Genomic DNA, 18,704 nt, shown 5'->3' on the forward strand with positions numbered 1-18,704 from the left:
TCTCTAACTACTTTGTCTTCTTCTTCACCCAATCTCTTATCTCCATCATCTCTTTGTTCTTGTGTTCTTAGTTAAGACTATTGAAGAATCTAAGCTTCTCATCATCTTCTAGAGAATCTAAATTTTTCTTCAAGGATCTTCGAAGATCTTCAAATTTTCCAACAACGTTCTTGAACCCTTCTCATACAATATATATATATATATATATATATATAATTTCCATACCCATTTTCTCAAATTCATTTCTTGTGTTTCTAAATTATTTTAACAACGAATCAATCAACAATCAACAACCAATCCTTGACAACCCCAGCAACATTCATAGTCAAAGCCGATGTCTTCCCAACAAGCAAAAAAACAGCAAGATTCAAAGCAAAGCACAAAGCGAACTGGTCCCAAAAATGGCAAAATCGAAATGGAAACTGGAAGTGTAACAACCCTCGTCACTGTTTACTGATTAACCACTGATTACTGTTAAACTGAACTGATTATGACTGATAAGTGAACTGAATAAACTACTGAACTGACCGACTGAAATTGAAACTGAATTGACTGAGTATACCTGTTTAGTTGTAATTCTATATGTTTGGTTATTTGATTATCTGTTCGTGCTTTTATGTTTAAATTGCAAATTGGAGGCCTTATCGGCGGCCGAATCCGAAATTGATTGATGATTTGTGATCCTTAGAATTAATGTGATTTTATGGTATATTTATCTGAAAACTGATTCGGTATGATGAAATTAGGTTAATTATTGAGAAGTTACATAGTTTGACTTAACTACAACTTTGCCATTTGAGTGGGCCATTACACCAAACCTTGTCTAAGGCTTAGTCTTGCTTTACAAACATTTGCACAGCCATTATTCTTGAGTGTATAGCCGACTAGAGAGGGAGAATAGGGAGGTAGAATGAATTCATCTTGAATTGCTTGGAATCTTGAAGAAATTGTGAGAGATTTGCCTTCTTGAGCCTCCATACCTCTAATTCAAGACCTAGGTAAGGAATTCCAACCTCTCCTTGTTGTATTTAAGCTTTTTCATGCGTGGTTCTTGAGCCTTTAGTGATTTAAGTCAAGTTTTGGTCTCATAATGTTGAATTGGAGCCTAGTTCATGCATGCATGCCTTTACTTTAAAGTTTTGAAGTTGTCCTTCATGAAATTGTACATGCATGCTCATATTTTTACAGTAGACCATGTTTTCACCTTGTCTTTGAAATAATTGGCTCAGTAGAGCATGAAATTGAAGCTTGAAATGGTTTAAATTCATGCATGTTTGCATGTTCTTCTTATTCATGGAAATTTGTTTGAATTGGATTTATTTGAAACACCCTTGGGCTTTGATTTTACAAATTGAGTTTTGAATCATGTTAAAGTATGAGTTTTGATGTGTTTTCTGGAAAATTGACCCAAGAGGATCGAAATTTATGGTTTAAAACTTGGTTTTGAGCTTGAGGTTCAAATCTAGAATTTCTAGAATTTGGACTCACGCTCGAGCGGGGTGACTGGCGCTCGAGCGTGGAAATCGTGTTCCCAGCATTCTGTTCTGTTTTGAATTCCGCTCGAGCGGAATAATTGACGCTCGAGCGGGGCATTGTGTCTCATGCTCGAGCGGGTGTCGAGCGCCCAATCGAGCGTGATTTTCGCATATCCAGCACTTTTGACTGTTTTGCAGAACGCTCGAGCGGGTAATTCTACGCTCGAGCGTAAACCTTTGTCTGCATGTCCACTCGAGCGGAGTAACCTACGCTCGAGCGTGACCCCTGTTTTCTGAAAATGCTTTTAAAGTGCATATTTTCATCCTCATCTCATCCTAGGCATTATTAAGCCTAGTTTAAGGCATCTTAATGAGGATATAGATGTAGAACACACCGAGGCAATTAGGGATTAAGTTATTATCTTTCCCAACTGTGTAGCTTAGTGTGTGTTCAATCTGTATACTGTGTAGGGTTGGCGACTGGGGACGCGCTCTAGCTTTACTGTAGCCCAGAACTCTGTGAGTAATAACTGTGTAAAGATATGTTCAAAATGATTATCTTCTGAACAATTGAAACGTACTGCTTTCTGAACTGATATTGCTAATTGAATGAATGTATGTCCTATATTCTAAACTATTTTGTGGCATCCTTAGCAACTATTGTTTGCTGCTACTGCTATAGAGATCTCTGTCGGTTCCCTCGTTGGAACCACTACTATTACTGACTGATGGCCATTATTTACTGCTCGGTCTTTTTAAGACCTACTGTTTACTGTACTGTTATGTTAATGGATGTACCACATATGACTGTATCGACTGAACGACTGAAATACTGATTTAATGAACTGTTTTCATCACTGTAAGGACATTCATTCTTAACCTCTTTACGCATTGTGTTATTCACTGGGCTTTAGCTCATTGTTCATATATATATGTAGGTGTGCAGGCACCAGACCGCAGCTAGAAACGTCGGGGTAAACTCCAGTTTTGTCAAGCCAACCGTTGTGCCTCACTACGAGGTTCCGAGCCTGTCAAGCTACGGCTTAAGGGTGTTTTTAAATTCCCCGTCTGTCTCTGTATCTGTCTTGTTCGACTGTATAGACTGTTACTGTACTGTTTGATAGGGATTAGGTCCCTGAACTGAATGATCGTATATATGTACATACTGTTTTGTCTGACTGTATATATTTGAATGAAAAGTCTTTTTGGCATACAGACTGTCACAGCTCATTGGACATTGTTTATTTATTGTATTGGCTTCCGCCAGCCCCTGTACTCTGTATTACTGTATTACTGTTAAGCAGGCCTTCAGTAATCTCGGATTACTAGCCTGTTACGGTGCTAAAGGTTTGGGTCGTGACAGAGTGGTATCAGAGCGATACTTACCACGAGTCATAACGCACACACGTGTCCAAATGAGCTATAGGATGTCCTAGAAAAGTGATTAGGGCATTACATGAGCATGATAAATGTGTGATATGACTGACTGAATATATGCTAAAGTATGAACCTGTGTAAACAATGACTGCCTATATTGATAATTGTTACAACTGCTTATAGTGAAATGGATAATGCAAACACTGCAACTGAATCCTCATCCTCTGAGGCCAGAATGGCCAGACTGGAACGGATGATGGAACTGATAACTGAAAGATTAGACCAGCAACAGAATCAACAGCCCCCACCTCCTCCTCCGGCTGTACCGGAACAGAATACTAACGTTAATGATAGGGACATAATTGCTCTCACCCACAAGTTCAGCAAAATGAAACCGCCATCCTTTCAGGGAGGCCTTGAACCGTTAAAAGCTGAGGCATGGGTTCTTGAGACTGAAAAATTGTTTGAGATTTTTCCGGGCTCTGAAGCACATAAAGTGCTATTGGCCACTTTTACTCTGCAAGAAGAAGCTAGAAGGTGGTGGATGCTTATCCGTAATGAAAATACAGTTATGACTTGGGCTCAATTCAAAGGAGCCTTCTTCGAAAAGTAGTTCCCTCAGTGTGTCAGGGATAGAAAAGTAACTGAGTTTGAACAGCTGAGACAGGGCACAATGTCTGTTGCTGAATATGAAACAAAATTCACCGAACTTGCTAGATATGCACCACACATGGTGGACACCGAGTATAAGAAGGCCAGGAAGTTCGAAGGTGGCGTTAATGTTGCAATTCTCGACAGAATTAATGTTCTGAAACTACCAAACTATGTAAATGTTCTTGACCGAGCCTTGATGGCTGAATCGAACATCGAGGCACAGAAAACTGAAACACCAGCGTCTGAATGGCGTGGGAAAAGGCAGGGTTTCAAATTCAAGAAAGGAAAACATAACCCAGTGAACAAGAAACAGAATACGGGGTCAACAACTAGCCCCAGCCAGGGAAGTGGTTTCATACCACCCTGTTCTGAGTGTGGCAAGAAGCACAAAGGGGTCTGTTACAAAATATCTGGAGCTTGTTACAGGTGTGGCAAGGTGGGCCACATGGTTAAAGACTGCCCCTCTGCTCCACAGGCTAGTAGTAAAGCTACACCAAGCGTGGCAGTCTCAACTGTTGCACCAAAACCGAACCCCAAAGCTACCGGGAAAGAGCCCATGAGGCAGGGCCGAGTATTCGCCCTAGTACCGGGAGACGTGCAGAATACCAAGACCGTTGTTTCAGGTATTCTCTCTATTTGTAATCAAAATGCTTATGTACTGATTGATTCGGGGTCTACGCATTCATATGTGTCGCATGCTTTTTTGCGAAAACTGAATAGACCATTAGAACCCATGAATTATCTGTTAGCTGTATCATCACCCATTGGGGAATCTATGACCTGTGCATATATGTACCCTGCTTGTGAAATTATTGTTGGAGATGTACATTTGTTTATTGACTTACTGCCACTGAACATTGATCATTTTGATGTAATATTGGGAATGGACTGGTTAACGAAATACCATGCCACCATAGACTGTGTAACGAAACAAGTAGTTTTCCGTCCATCGGGTTTACCCGAATTTGTGTTTAATGGGGTCGGAGTAGTACCTCCTCCGTATTTGATTTCATCTGTGAAAGCTGTTAAATTGATTAGAAAGGGGTGTAAGGGATACCTGTGTTCTGCATTGACTGTATCTACTGATGATGATGCTAACGTGAACAGTATTCCTATAGTCAGAGAATTTTCAGATGTTTTCCCAGATAATCTGCCAGGGGATTTGACTGACAGAGAGATTGAATTCACCATTGATGTGATTCTGGGAACGCAGCCAGTATCTAAAGCTCCTTACCGAATGGCTCCAACTGAACTGAAGGAATTGAAAGTGCAATTGCAGGAACTGTTAGATAAGAAGTTCATCAGACCTAGCACTTTGCCTTGGGGTGCTCCTGTTTTATTTGTGAAAAAGAAAAACGGCTCACTGAGACTGTGCATTGACTACCGTGAACTGAACAAGGTAACTGTGAAAAATAAATACCCATTGCCACGTATTGATGACTTATTTGATCAGTTACAAGGTGCTCAAGTGTTTTCTAAGATCGATCTCAGATCTGGATACCATCAGTTAAAAGTTAAACCAGAAGACATTGATAAAACTGTTTTTCAAACGAGGTACGGACATTACGAATTTTTAGTTATGCCTTTTGGAGTTACCAATGCACCTGCTGCATTCATGGACCTCATGAACAGAATCTTTAAACTGTACCTTGATGACTTTATTGTCGTATTCATTGATGACATACTGATTTACTCCAAAAGTATAGAAGAACATGAACATCATCTGAGACTTGCCCTACAGACCCTAAGAGAATATAAACTTTATGCTAAATTGTCTAAATGTGAATTTTGGCTTGATCATATTATGTTTTTGGGGCATATTGTTAGCAAAGATGGAATTTCTGTTGATCCGCAGAAAATTGAAGCTGTAGTGAACTGGCCTAGACCAATAAATGTGACAGAAGTTCGAAGCTTTTTGGGACTAACCGGATATTACGGAAGATTTGTTAGAGATTTCTCCAAAATTGCCTTACTGTTGACTCAGTTAACTCAGAAAGGGATATCGTTCGACTGGACTGACCAAAGGGAATCTGCTTTCCAGGAGTTGAAAACTCGACTTGTGACTGCACCAGTTCTTACCCTACCTTCAGGTACGGATGGTTATACTGTATTTAGTGATGCTTCTCATAAGGGTTTGGGGTGTGTTTTAATGCAGAATGGGAGAGTAATTGCCTATGCTTCCCGACAACTGAGACCGCATGAAAAGAACTACCCGACCCATGATCTGGAACTTGCGGCAGTAGTATTTGCACTAAAAATCTGGCGTCACTACCTTTATGGGGCGACGTGTGAAGTATATACCGACCATAAGAGTTTGAAATATTTCTTCACACAGAAAGAACTGAACATGAGACAGCGGAGATGGCTAGAACTGATTAAAGACTATGACCTACAGATTTTGTACCATCCGGGAAAAGCCAACACCGTTGCCGATGCACTGATTCAGAAATCGACTGAAAATTTAGCCTGTTTGCTCACTGGGCAGAAAGAATTGTTTTGTGACCTTGAAAAATCTAAAATTGAAATTGTTTTACGAGAACAAGGTAGAACCTTAGCTGCTATTTCTGCTCAACTAGCACTGATTGAAGAAATTAAAGAGAAACAGCAACTGGATGACTTCTTGAAGAAAATCATCGAAGAAAGGGAAACTAAACCAAGACCGGGTTTCAAATTTGAAAATAATGTACTGAAATTTCAAGAAAGACTGTGCGTACCAAATGATTCTGAATTAAAAAGAAGAGTTCTGCAAGAGGGCCACAATTCAAAATTTTCTATCCATCCAGGGAATACGAAAATGTATCAAGATCTGAAACTGAATTTCTGGTGGCCGGGAATAAAGAAAGAAATTGCCGATTTTGTATCAAAATGTCTTCATTGCCAACAAGTCAAAGCCGAACATCAACGACCCGCAGGCTTATTGCAGCCCTTACCGATACTGGAGTGGAAATGGGAACATATTACCACGGAATTTATCGTTGGATTACCTCGCTCCAGTAAAGGTACGGACTCAATTTGGGTTATTGTTGATAGACTGACTAAATCTGCTCACTTCTTACCTGTCAAGACAATTTATAATACGGACAAATTGGCTATACTCTATATTGATGAAATTGTTAGACTGCATGGAGTGCCTGTGTCCATTGTTTCTGACAGGGATTCGAAGTTTACATCGAGATTTTGGCAAAGCTTACAGACTGCGTTGGGTACTGAATTGAGACTGAGTAGTACTTATCATCTTCAGACCGATGGCCAGTCAGAAAGAACCATCCAGACTCTGGAGGATTTACTGAGAATGTGTGTCCTTGATTTTCAGGAAAACTGGGAAAGCCATTTGCCGTTGGCTGAATTCGCCTACAACAACAACTATCATTCAAGTATTGGTATGGCGCCTTTCGAGGCATTGTATGGCAGAAAATGTAGATCTCCGATTTGTTGGGCAGAAGTTGGAGATGGGCCTTTGCTTGGGCCCGAGATTGTATACGAAACAACTGAGAAAGTGAAACTGATACAACAGAGACTGAAAATCGCATAGAGCAGACAAAAAAGTTATGCTGATGTCAGAAGACGGGATAGAGAATACGAAGTGGGTGATCACGTGTTTGTGAAAGTGACACTGATGAAAGACCAGACTCGTTTTGGAGTCAAAGGCAAATTAGCGCCGAGATACGTCGGACCATATGAGATAATTGAGAAAATCAATCCGGTGGCGTATCAAGTTGCACTTCCTCCTGAAATGGAGCATATGCACAACGTCTTCCACATATCTATGTTGAGGGACTACCTCCGGGATCCTTTCCATGTAATAGAGCCTACTCGTGTAGTGCTGAGTGATAACTACACTTACGAGGAACGACCTATTCAGATTGTAAACAGACGGATCAAGAAGTTGAGAAACAAAGAAATCTCGTTAGTGAAAGTCGACGGGCAAAACCACGGTGGCGCGTATACCACTTGGGAAAGGGAAGATGACATGACTAAAAGATATCCCGAACTGTTTCCACTGAATCCTGTTTTCTTCCAAAACGAAGGTAACTCTAGTTTAGAGGACTAAACTCTTTTTAATGAGGGGAGACTGTAACAACCCTCGTCACTGTTTACTGATTAACCACTAATTACTGTTAAACTGAACTGATTATGACTGATAAGTGAACTGAATAAACTACTGAACTGACCGACTGAAATTGAAACTGAATTGACTGAGTATACCTGTTTAGTTGTAATTCTATCTGTTTGGTTATTTGATTATCTGTTCGTGCTTTTATGTTTAAATTGCAAATTGAAGGCCTTATCGGCGGCCGAATCCGAAATTGATTGATGATTTGTGATCCTTAGAATTAATGTGATTTTATGGTATATTTATCTGAAAACTGATTCGGTATGATTAAATTAGGTTAATTATTGAGAAGTTACATAGTTTGACTTAACTACAACTTTGCCATTTGAGTGGGCCATTACACCAAACCTTGTCTAAGGCTTAGTCTTGCTTTACAAACATTTGCTCAGCCATTATTCTTGAGTGTATAGCTGACTAGAGAGGGAGAATAGGGAGGTAGAATGAATTCATCTTGAATTGCTTGGAATCTTGAAGAAATTGTGAGAGATTTGCCTTATTGAGCCTTCATACCTCTAATTCAAGACCTAGGTAAGGAATTCCAACCTCTCCTTGTTGTATTTAAGCTTGTTCATGCGTGGTTCTTGAGCCTTTAGTGATTTAAGTCAAGTTTTGGTCTCATAATGTTGAATTGGAGCCTAGTTCATGCATGCATGCCTTTACTTTGAAGTTTTGAAGTTGTCCTTCATGAAATTGTACATGCATGCTCATATTTTTACAATAGACCATGTTTTCACCTTGTCTTTGAAAGAATTGGCTCAGTAGAGCATGAAATTGAAGCTTGAAATGGTTTAAATTCATGCATGTTTGCATGTTCTTCTTATTCATGGAAATTTGTTTGAATTGGATTTATTTGAAACACCATTGGGCTTTGATTTTACAAATTGAGTTTTGAATCATGTTAAAGTATGAGTTTTGATGTGTTTTCTGGAAAATTGACCCAAGAGGATCGAAATTTATGGTTTAAAACTTGGTTTTGAGCTTGAGGTTCAAATCTGGAATTTCTAGAATTTGGACTCACGCTCGAGCGGGGTGACTGGCGCTCGAGCGTGGAAATCGTGCTCCCAACATTCTGTTCTGTTTTGAATTCCGCTCGAGCGGAATAATTGACGTTCAAGCGGGGCATTGTGTCTCATGCTCGAGCGGGTGTCGAGCACCCAATCGAGCGTGATTTTCACATATCCAGCACTTTTGACTGTTTTGCAGAACGCTCGAGCGGGTAATTCTACGCTCGAGCGTAAACCTTTGTCTGCATGTCCGTTCGAGCGGAGTAACCTACGCTCGAGCGTAACCCCTGTTTTCTAAAAATGCTTTTAAAGTGTATCTTTTCATCCTCATCTCATCCTAGGCATTATTAGGCCTAGTTTAAGGTATCTTAATGAGGATATAGATGTAGAACACACCGAGGCAATTAGGGATTAAGTTATTATCTTTCCCAACTGTGTAGCTTAGTGTGTGTTCAATCTGTATACTGTGTAGGGTTGGCGACTGGGGACGCGCTCTAGCTTTACTGTAGCCCAGAACTCTGTGAGTAACAACTGTGTAAAGATATGTTCAAAATGATTATCTTCTCAACAATTGAAACGTACTGCTTTTTGAACTGATACTGTTAATTGAATGAATGTATGTCCTATATTCTAAACTGTATTGTGGCATCCTTAGTAACTACTGTTTACTGCTACTGCTACAGAGATCTCTGTCGGTTCCCTCGTTGGAACCACTACTGTTACTGACTGATGGCCATCATTTACTGCTCGGTCATTTTAAGACCTACTGTTACTGTACTGTTATGCTAATGGATGTACCACATATGACTGTATCGACTGAACGACTGAAATACTGATTTAATGAACTGTTTTCATTACTGTAAGGACATTCATTCTTAACCTCTTTACGCATTATGTTATTCACTGGGTTTTAGCTCACTGTTCATATATATATGTAGGTGTGCAGGCACCAGACCGCAGCTAGAAGCGTCGGGGTAAACTCCAGTTTTGTCAAGCCAACCGTTGTGCTTCACTGCAAGGTTCCGAGCTTGTCAAGCTACGGCTTAGTGGTGTTTTTAAATTCCCCGTCTGTCTCTGTATCTGTCCTATTTGACTGTATAGACTGTTACTGTACTGTTTGATAGGGATTAGGTCCCTGAACTGAATGATCGTATATATGTACATACTGTTTTGTCTGACTGTATATATTTGAATGAAAAGTCTTTTTGGCATACAGACTGTCACAGCTCATTGGACATTGTTTATTTACTGTATTGGCTTCCGCCAGCCCCTGTACTCTGTATTACTGTATTACTGTTAAGCAGGCTTTCGGTAATCTCGGATTACTGGCCGGTTACGGTGCTAAACCCATAGGGGTGGGTTTGGGTCGTGACAGGAAATGTCCCTCAAAACAGGGAATTCAATGAAAAGACAAGGAACAGAGATAAAAACAAAACAACAAGGTGCAAAATAGTAAAGCGAAGTGATTGGATTCAAAGTAATACCTTTGGAAGTAAGCAAGATCTGAATCAAAACCAATCGAGTGGCTTCAAAACCCACAGCACCGAGTTGAAGAAAAAAACCCCAGGAATCGAATTTGGCTTCTCCATAGGCAGCGATGGCAACGCCGAAGGAGATAGAGAGCATGTTGGCCATGGTGTTGGAGTTGAAAGAGTCTTTTCGGAAGATGATTCTGATGGAGTAGATAGCGATGGGCATTAGGGCTTTGAGCATCTGGATGAAGGAAACAGAGAGGTAGATGTAGGCGGAGTTGGAAGATAAAAACTTTACAATGCGAGGAACTGTGAGAGAGGAGCAGCCGATCGAGCTTCATTGAGTGATAGATCTCAGGCGACGATGACCAACATTGAGGTGAATCGGTGCGCCGGTTGTTGGCGACAGCGAGGGAGGGGAGAGGAGTAGCGGAGAGGGAGAGACAGATGGAGAAAGAGAGAGAGAGAGAGAGAAAGAGAGAGAGAGAGAGAGATAGACAAAGGCGCTGGTTTGGGTTTGGAAACCAAATATATCTATATAATAAGGCACAAAGGTTTTTGAAAATATGTTAGAGACAACTGTCCTACTAGGACATTTTAATGGTCCTGATTCATTTCTATATTTAGATGGACAGCTGAAATGAAAACCTTTTCTCTCACCCTACTTGAATTTTCCGTCCAAGAGCCACAAACTTTGCAACCACCCATCATTATCTTATCTGTCGCACCTCACCTTTCTACATTTTAAATTTCAAAACACACCCATCCACTCTTTACAAAAAATGAATTTTGGATTAAGAGAAACCAAAAATGTCGTTTTCAAAACTTTCACCCTTCCTTGCCCTATTCATTCTTTTCTTTCTTTTCTTCCAAGCACCGGCTTTTGCAGCCAAACTGGTAATTTGGCTTCCTCTAAATTTTGAAACCCAATATGGTTGAAAAATTTTACCTCGCAATTCAATGTATATCCCATAATTATATTTTTTATTGTTTCTTTTAATATCCAATTTATGGACAGTTTTCTTTTTTCCCTTCTTTTTTCCATCTAATTGATGCTTATTAACATATCAAATACAGTCATATATAGTGTACGTGGGAGTGCATTCACATGGACTAGAAGATGCAGAGGCTACTGTTACCAAGGTGAAAGATTCGCATTGCCAGTTTCTTGCATCCTTCTTGGGAAGGTATGGAATTTGGTATATTATATCTCTACTTCTGTATATGGGAACAACTATACAAGTCACATTTTTTTTTTCAAATTTAAAAATAATAAAAAAAACAATCATGACTTGGACCTCCTTTTTTCCCGACCCTTGACCCCCTTTTCACCTGATTGGTCTCTTTCTTTTTCTTTTTCTTTTCTCTTTTCTTCCAATCACCACCCACCATGTGTATGTGTGGGGGGGGAGGGTGAGGGTGGTGATTGGAGGGGGTCTCAATCCTAAAAAAAACTTACAAATTTTTTTTGAATTCTTTATTTTTATTTTTAATGAATTCTTAATTACGTAATTTTTTTAAAAAATATTTTTGGTCAATCTTTTGTAGATGAATTTTTAAATAAAAAAAAATTGAAAATGCCAAAATAATTAATTGTATTTTCTAAATTTTTTTAAAAAAAATTCAGTTCATCTCATCAAGTCAAATCTAAAAATTTAAAACTTTTAAAAAATATGAAAAAAAAAATTCACTAAAAACAAAAATAAATAATTTTTTTTTAAAAAAAAAAAAAAAACTAAACTAAACATCTCCTTATAATGTTGGCGCAGTAATGAGAAGGTCAAAGAGACAATATTTTACTCTTACTCTCGAGATATCAACGGTTTTGCTGCAACTCTTGAGGACGAGGAAGCAGTAGCAATTGCAAGTACGTACAAACATTATAAACTCTTGAGGACGAGGAAGCAGTAGCAATTGCAAGTACGTACAAACATTATAAACTCTTGATAATGATGATGACAAGGCATATGCATTTGGGGTCTTTTTTTGATGATGATGATGGCTTTCGGTGAGAGAGAATGAGTGGCATCAGAGGCTTTTTGGGTTGTGTGTTTCTAATCTTAAGATGTGTTTGGTTGTTTTTTTTTTTTTTTTTTTTTTAAGTTCTATTTGTTCTTTATTTATATAGATTTTTTTTTTAATGTAAGGTATGGATTTAATTTTTTAAAAAATTTTGGATTTGAAATAATATTTGATCTTCATAAAATGGGTTTTGATTTTAGTTTCATATATGAAATGGATTTAATTCCTTAATGGAAAATGAGTGTTGATTTTTTATGATTTTGAAATAGTTTTTGAAATGGATGTTGAAAATATATTTGTTTGGTATAATTTTTCAAAAATCATTTTTAGACTGGTTTTTGTTTGTTATTACTCAATTTTTTTTCCCTCCATATTTTAGTCATTTTTTTGGGGGTACTTTTTAGATATATCAAAATTAGATGCATTTAAAAAGTAAAATACGAAAAAAAAATTCATTAAAAAAAACAAAAATCCAAATAAAAATGCACAGATTTTTGTTTGAATTTTTTTATTGTTAATTTTTTAAAATATTTTAGTCAATTTGTTTTAATTTTCAAATATATTTAGATTAGGTGCATTTAAAAAGTACAAAAAAATGAGAAAAATACAACAAAAAAAATCCAAGAAAATAAATGAAAATACCTTCAAAACAATTTTTTAAAAATCAAACCAAACAATTTATTTTTGTCAAATTAATTTCTATTTTTTCAAAAAAATCAAAAAATAATTTAAAAAATCAAACCAAACCGCTGTATCATGTATTATTTTTAATATAAATTCAAAAAAATTAATAATTTTAATAAAAAATATTAACTTTGATATTAGAATAATTTGAAGACATTTTATCATAAAATACTAACATTTAATTTTTTAATTTTTTAATAAAAATTTAAATAAATTTAATGACCTGAATTTTTAATACATATAATAGCATTATAGTAGAAATTAAAAAATGAGTGTTGATTTCTTATGATTTTGAAATAGTTTTTGAAATGGGTGTTGAAAATATATTTGTTTGGTCTAATTTTTCAGAAATTATTTTTAGACTGGTTTTCGTTTGTTATTACTCATTTTTTTTCCCTCCATATTTTAGTCATTTTTTTTGGGTACTTTTTAGATATATGAAAATTAGATGCATTAAATACGAAAAAAAAAATTCATTAAAAAAAAACAAAAATCCAAATAAAAATGCACAGATTTTTGTTTGAATTTTTTTTATTGTTAGAATTTTTTAATATTTTAGTCAATTTGTTTTCCTTTTCAAATATATTTAGATTAGGTGCATTTAAAAAGTACAAAAAAATGAGAAAAATACAAAAAAAGAAATCCAATAAAATAAATGAAAATACCTTTAAAACAATTTTTTAAAAATCACACCAAACAATTTATTTTTGTCAAATTAATTTCTATTTTTTCAAAAAAATAAAAAAATAATTTAAAAAAATCAAACCAAACAGCTATATCATGTATTATTTTTAATATAAATTCAATAAAATTATTAATTTTAATAAAAAATATTAACTTTGATATTAGAATAATTTGAAGACATTTCATCATAAAATACTAACATTTAATTTTTTAATAAAAATTTAAATAAATTTAATGACCTGAATTTTTAATACATATAATAGCATTATAGTATAAATTAAAATTTACTCATAAAACTTAAGAAAATTTGAAAAAGTTTTTGAAATGGGTGTTGAACTAAGGGACTCATCGCCACCTCCGCTCTGTGACTGTCCACCACCATTGAAAAGGAAAATCTTAACATTATGTTTTAATAATTTTATTTTGATTTATATTTTAATCTCATTATTAATTGCACAGTGCCTTCAGGCACTAGCATACACTAGTCTATATATATTACACAATTAGCGACTAAAAGCCAATTAATTTTTTAAATCCCTCCAAATTTTCAAATGTCCAAATATGTTAGTTTTTTGGCTACTAAAATATTTTTTTGTCGCTAAAAATATGTTTTTGGTGACCAAACTTTTGGTCGCCAAAGATAAAAATAATTTTTTATTTTACATTCGTCAACTAAGTTATTTTAGTAGCCAAAACTCAATATATGGCAACTAAAATATTTTTTTGTTGCTAAAAATATGTTTTTGGCGACCAAATTTTTTGTCGCCAAAGATAAAAAATAATTTTTTATTTTACATTTGGCGACTAAATTACTTTAGTAGCCAAAACTCAATATATGGCGACTAAAATATTTTTTTGTAGCCAATTCTTTTATATTTAGTGACTAATTTTTTTTTAGTCACCAATAATCAATATATCCCGACTAAAAAAAATTTTGATTACCAATTCCACAACTATTGGCGACTATATTTTTTTTAGCTGCCAATTTTAATCGCCAAAGGTACATTTTGTTGTAGTGATGGATGATCTCAACCTATGTCACTTATATGACTGATGCAATATAATCAAGCTGAACTCATACTTACCAAATAAAAAAGTTGGATAATGTCAACCTAATAATTATTATATAATGTAATTTTGATTGTAACTTAAATTAGTACTCTCTCTCTCTCTCTCTCTCTCTCACACACACACACACACACACACACACACACACACACCAAAGAAAGGGCAGTAAATAACACACACACACCAAAGAAAGGGCAGTAAATATGTAGTTAGACCTAGCAAACTTAAAACTTGTATTCAAAGCAGTAAATATGTAGTTAGACCTAGCAAACTTAAAACTTGTATTCAAAGCACATATATGTTACATTTGATACTATAATTTGGTTGAAGGTTAATTGGTAACAACTTTAAAATTTAGAATGAATTACATTTTGCACCATTAAAGTATTAACTAATTCTCTTTTTGACCCCTTAAACTTTTAATCTAGTATGTTATAATTTAATAATTAAACTATTAAACTTTTGTCAATGTGATAACTTCCATCCATCCAATTTTTAGTATTTAAAAAAGAAAAAGAAAAAAAGAAGTGGTACTAAAACTTTTTATACTTTAACGCCTTAAGTGTTACATTTTTCCACTTTGAGCCTAGTGTTAAACATTTTCTACTTTGGCCATTCAAATCAATATGTTAAGTGTATTTGACAAAAATTGGATCACATTAACAAAAATATAATAGTTAAGGGATCAGATTGTTAAGAAAATATTAACTTTAAAGGCCAACAAAAAAAAAAATAGTAATTTAAAATTATAAAGTGTAATTTATCATAATTTTATTAAGAAAGACCTCAAAGAAGCATCTCCATATCCATGCTTGACTTCTTCTAATTAGTTTAAAAAAGCATCTCCATGTCCATGCTTGACTTGTTCTAATAGTTTCAAAACTTTTGTGGTGCACACTCTCCAAAAGGATTACATGATACAGAAGTCCACTTGTGTTCATTTTGTCACATAAAAAATTAAAATTAATATAACTAATTAAATATTTTTTGGTTAACTATATTAGATTATGAAAAATATTATAAATTCATAATTTAATCACAATCACATGGTAAAAAAGTTAAATCTTATATAATTGAGTTTTCATAAATCAAATATTGACACATAATCTTTAATGTCATTGTGAATAAAATTAGAAACGACTTTATAGAGATATCATTGTTTTCCTTCGCGTTATTCTCAAGTTGCATAAAATAATCAATTTTAAATTACATATGCAATCCTAATCAAATCATATTATGTATTAATACAACCACATTGAGTCATAATTATTGAAAACATATGATGGAGACACAGGCTTTCACAACAGAAAACTGACCCATCATGCATTAAAAAATAATAATAATAATAATAATTTAAAAAAAAAAAAGGGGGCTCCAAATGAGCTGATTGCCAACAGGGCATAATTGCATGAAGCACTTACTAACGTGTTCTCATGTTTCATTTCACAGGGAATCCAAACCCATGTCCAATCTGTTGGAAATGGTTAATTTTTCCTAAAGTTTGGTCTATTTTTTAGGTGGGCCCCGAGTGTCGATTTACTCGGGTCAAAGTGGTAACGCGTTCTATGCCGCGTTGTGATTCACGTAGTATATTTGGTTGCTCAAAACCATTACCGAGTGAATGGGAATTTGAAGCCAAAGTGTGCTCCATGGAAATGGAATTTTGGTGGAAATTCCTTAAGGTTGTAAATTGGCTTGTCCCACATTGATTTGGTGGGAGGTTTTGAAAGGGTTTATAAGGCTTAGGGTGAGATACTTGGGGTGTGCCCCAAGGGGTACCCAAGTGTTTTAGAGGGAGAGGTTATGGGCAAAATGGGCTAGACCCATTGGACCCAAAAATCACCACGCGCGCCACCGTTCGGCTGGGCTTGGGCGCGGGTGTGTGGTGTTGGGTTGGGCTTCTAATCTTTTTGGGCCAAAAACATTTGAATTCAATTTTATTTTTTATTAAAATAAAATCCAGAATTCAAATTAAATTAGTTTGGATTTTTTGTTCATCCAAACAGGGCCCTTCCCAGTTTCAAACCGAAATAAACTGTTTTGGAATTAACGCGCACCCAAACAGGGCCCTTCCCGTTTTACTATCTGTTTGAATTCAAAACCCAACAGGTATGATACCTGTTCAATTCAAAACCAAGAGCTACATACCTGTTTAATTCAAAACCAAGAGCCACCTTCACATCTATAAATAGGACCACCCTCATTTGATGTTTTGCATTCAGAAATTTCGTATTTCACCTCTGTTAATTCTATTCTTCATCTTGCTGCATTTTATTTCCGAAAGAAAGAGTGTAAACACTTAGTGTGTTCGTAAGGCAAACAATTTGTAGTGCTGCTATTGTTTGTGGTAAGATCATTTCATCCTGGGAGATAGACGTCCAAATTCTGAAAGCACCGTGGAGAGGACGAATCTGTCTTAAGGACACAGTGTTAAACACTGGACTTGATCAGAAAAGTTATTCAAATAAATTAACCAAGTAAGTTGTTTAATTTAATTATGTTTTATTTGATTATTTAATCAGATTTTAATTTTGTTTTTGTAACAAAATAAAATCTGTGATTTCATTTATTTATTTTTATTTCGAGTTTGATTTTTGTAATCAAACATATTCTCTCATTTTCTCTATTTCTTTTATTCTTGTTGTTGTTTTGTACACAACAGAATTAAATCTTTTTAAATACAGTGAAGATTGTCCAACAATCTTAAGACAGACTCCTTTTTGGGTATCTTCATTGTATTTAATTTTCTGTGTTTTCAAATTAATATTCTGGTTGGAAAAACAAATAGTGATTTATGCTATTTGACAGATAGTAGTAATATACTGTCTCTTTTCTTTGACAACAACTAGTAGTATGATACTGGTGTCATTAACAATTCAGAATATTATTTGGTATTACAGAAAATTCTTGGTATTTTATTTTTCTAGTTTTAGTAACAAGGAAAATAAAATAATATTATTTTCTAGTTTTAGTAACAAAGAAAATAAAATTATTTTGTGTTTTCATTTATTTTCTGGTTTTGGTAACTAGAAAATTATTTTGTGTTTGTTCTGATTTTTGTAATCAGATAGTTTTGTGGTATTTTATTTTCTAGTTTCAGTAACAAGAAAAATAAAATGATTTTGTGTTATAATTTATTTTCTGGTTTAAGTAACTAGAAAATTAATTTGTGGTTTGGTTTTCTGATTTTTGTAATCAGATATTATTTCGGTATTTTATTTTACTAGTTTTAGTAACAAGGAAAATAAAATTATTTTGTATTGTAATTTATTTTCTGGTTTTAGTAACTAGAAAATTAATTTTGTTAATAAATCATGTAACTCTGTGACTCGGTCACATTCTGTTATTTTTGTAAGTAACTTATGGTTTCGTTTGGTAGACCACTTATTTTTGAACCCTTTGTGAAAAGGTGTTAATTATTTTAACTTTATCATAGTTCATCGTGAGTATACATGGAAGAATTTGTTTCTAGAATAAAATATTAGTTTTACAAACTAATTTTAGTTTATTACAATGTGGATTCATAGTCTTGAATTGTTTCTGCACTTGAGTCGGAAAATATATATATATATATATATATATATTCAGAAGAACATTTTAATGCATATTTAATTTGTTTATTTATGTACAAATCAAACTGATTAAATGAAGGTATGTTTTGTCATTTTGAAGTTTAAAGTTTAAATGCGTTGGATTTTATTTATGATTTGAGAATCCTTTTATTTCATGATGCAAGTGATAGGATCGTGCATGATTAATTTATTTTGTTATTTCATTATTTTTAGTTGATGCGTTTGATATGCATGTATGATATCAACTCAAGTTATTTCTTAACAATAATTTCAAGTGATTTGGAATGATAAATTGTTATGTCGACTTAGGACATAAGCATGTTAATTTGAATATTTCTAATCAATTTTGAATGGGTGTTTGAACACCAGAGAAATTTAAACATGAAGATGTATGTAATTATATCGGTCCGTTTAATTGGGAAGTAATTTAAGAAATCTTTTATGTTAATTATTGAATTATGTGACATGAGATGTCATTAAATTATTTTACTTGCGTAGTAGAATTTGTTAAATCATGAACCATTTTATTAATATGGGGGTGTATCTCTTGCATTAGTTGAGATAATTTAATTTTCTTC

At 34.7% G+C, this 18,704-nt stretch overlaps 1 pseudogene; it reads right to left on the minus strand.

Moving 5' to 3' along the window:
• Positions 1–275: 275 nt before the first annotated feature.
• LOC114277212 (putative sugar phosphate/phosphate translocator At2g25520 pseudogene) lies at positions 276–10,804 on the minus strand (annotated as a pseudogene).
• Between the last annotated feature and the right edge of the window lie 7,900 nt (positions 10,805–18,704).

The sequence above is a fragment of the Camellia sinensis genome, chromosome 12 (genome assembly GCF_055761805.1).
Source record: "Camellia sinensis isolate YWXY chromosome 12, ASM5576180v1, whole genome shotgun sequence".
Taxonomy (NCBI): Eukaryota; Viridiplantae; Streptophyta; class Magnoliopsida; order Ericales; family Theaceae; genus Camellia; species Camellia sinensis.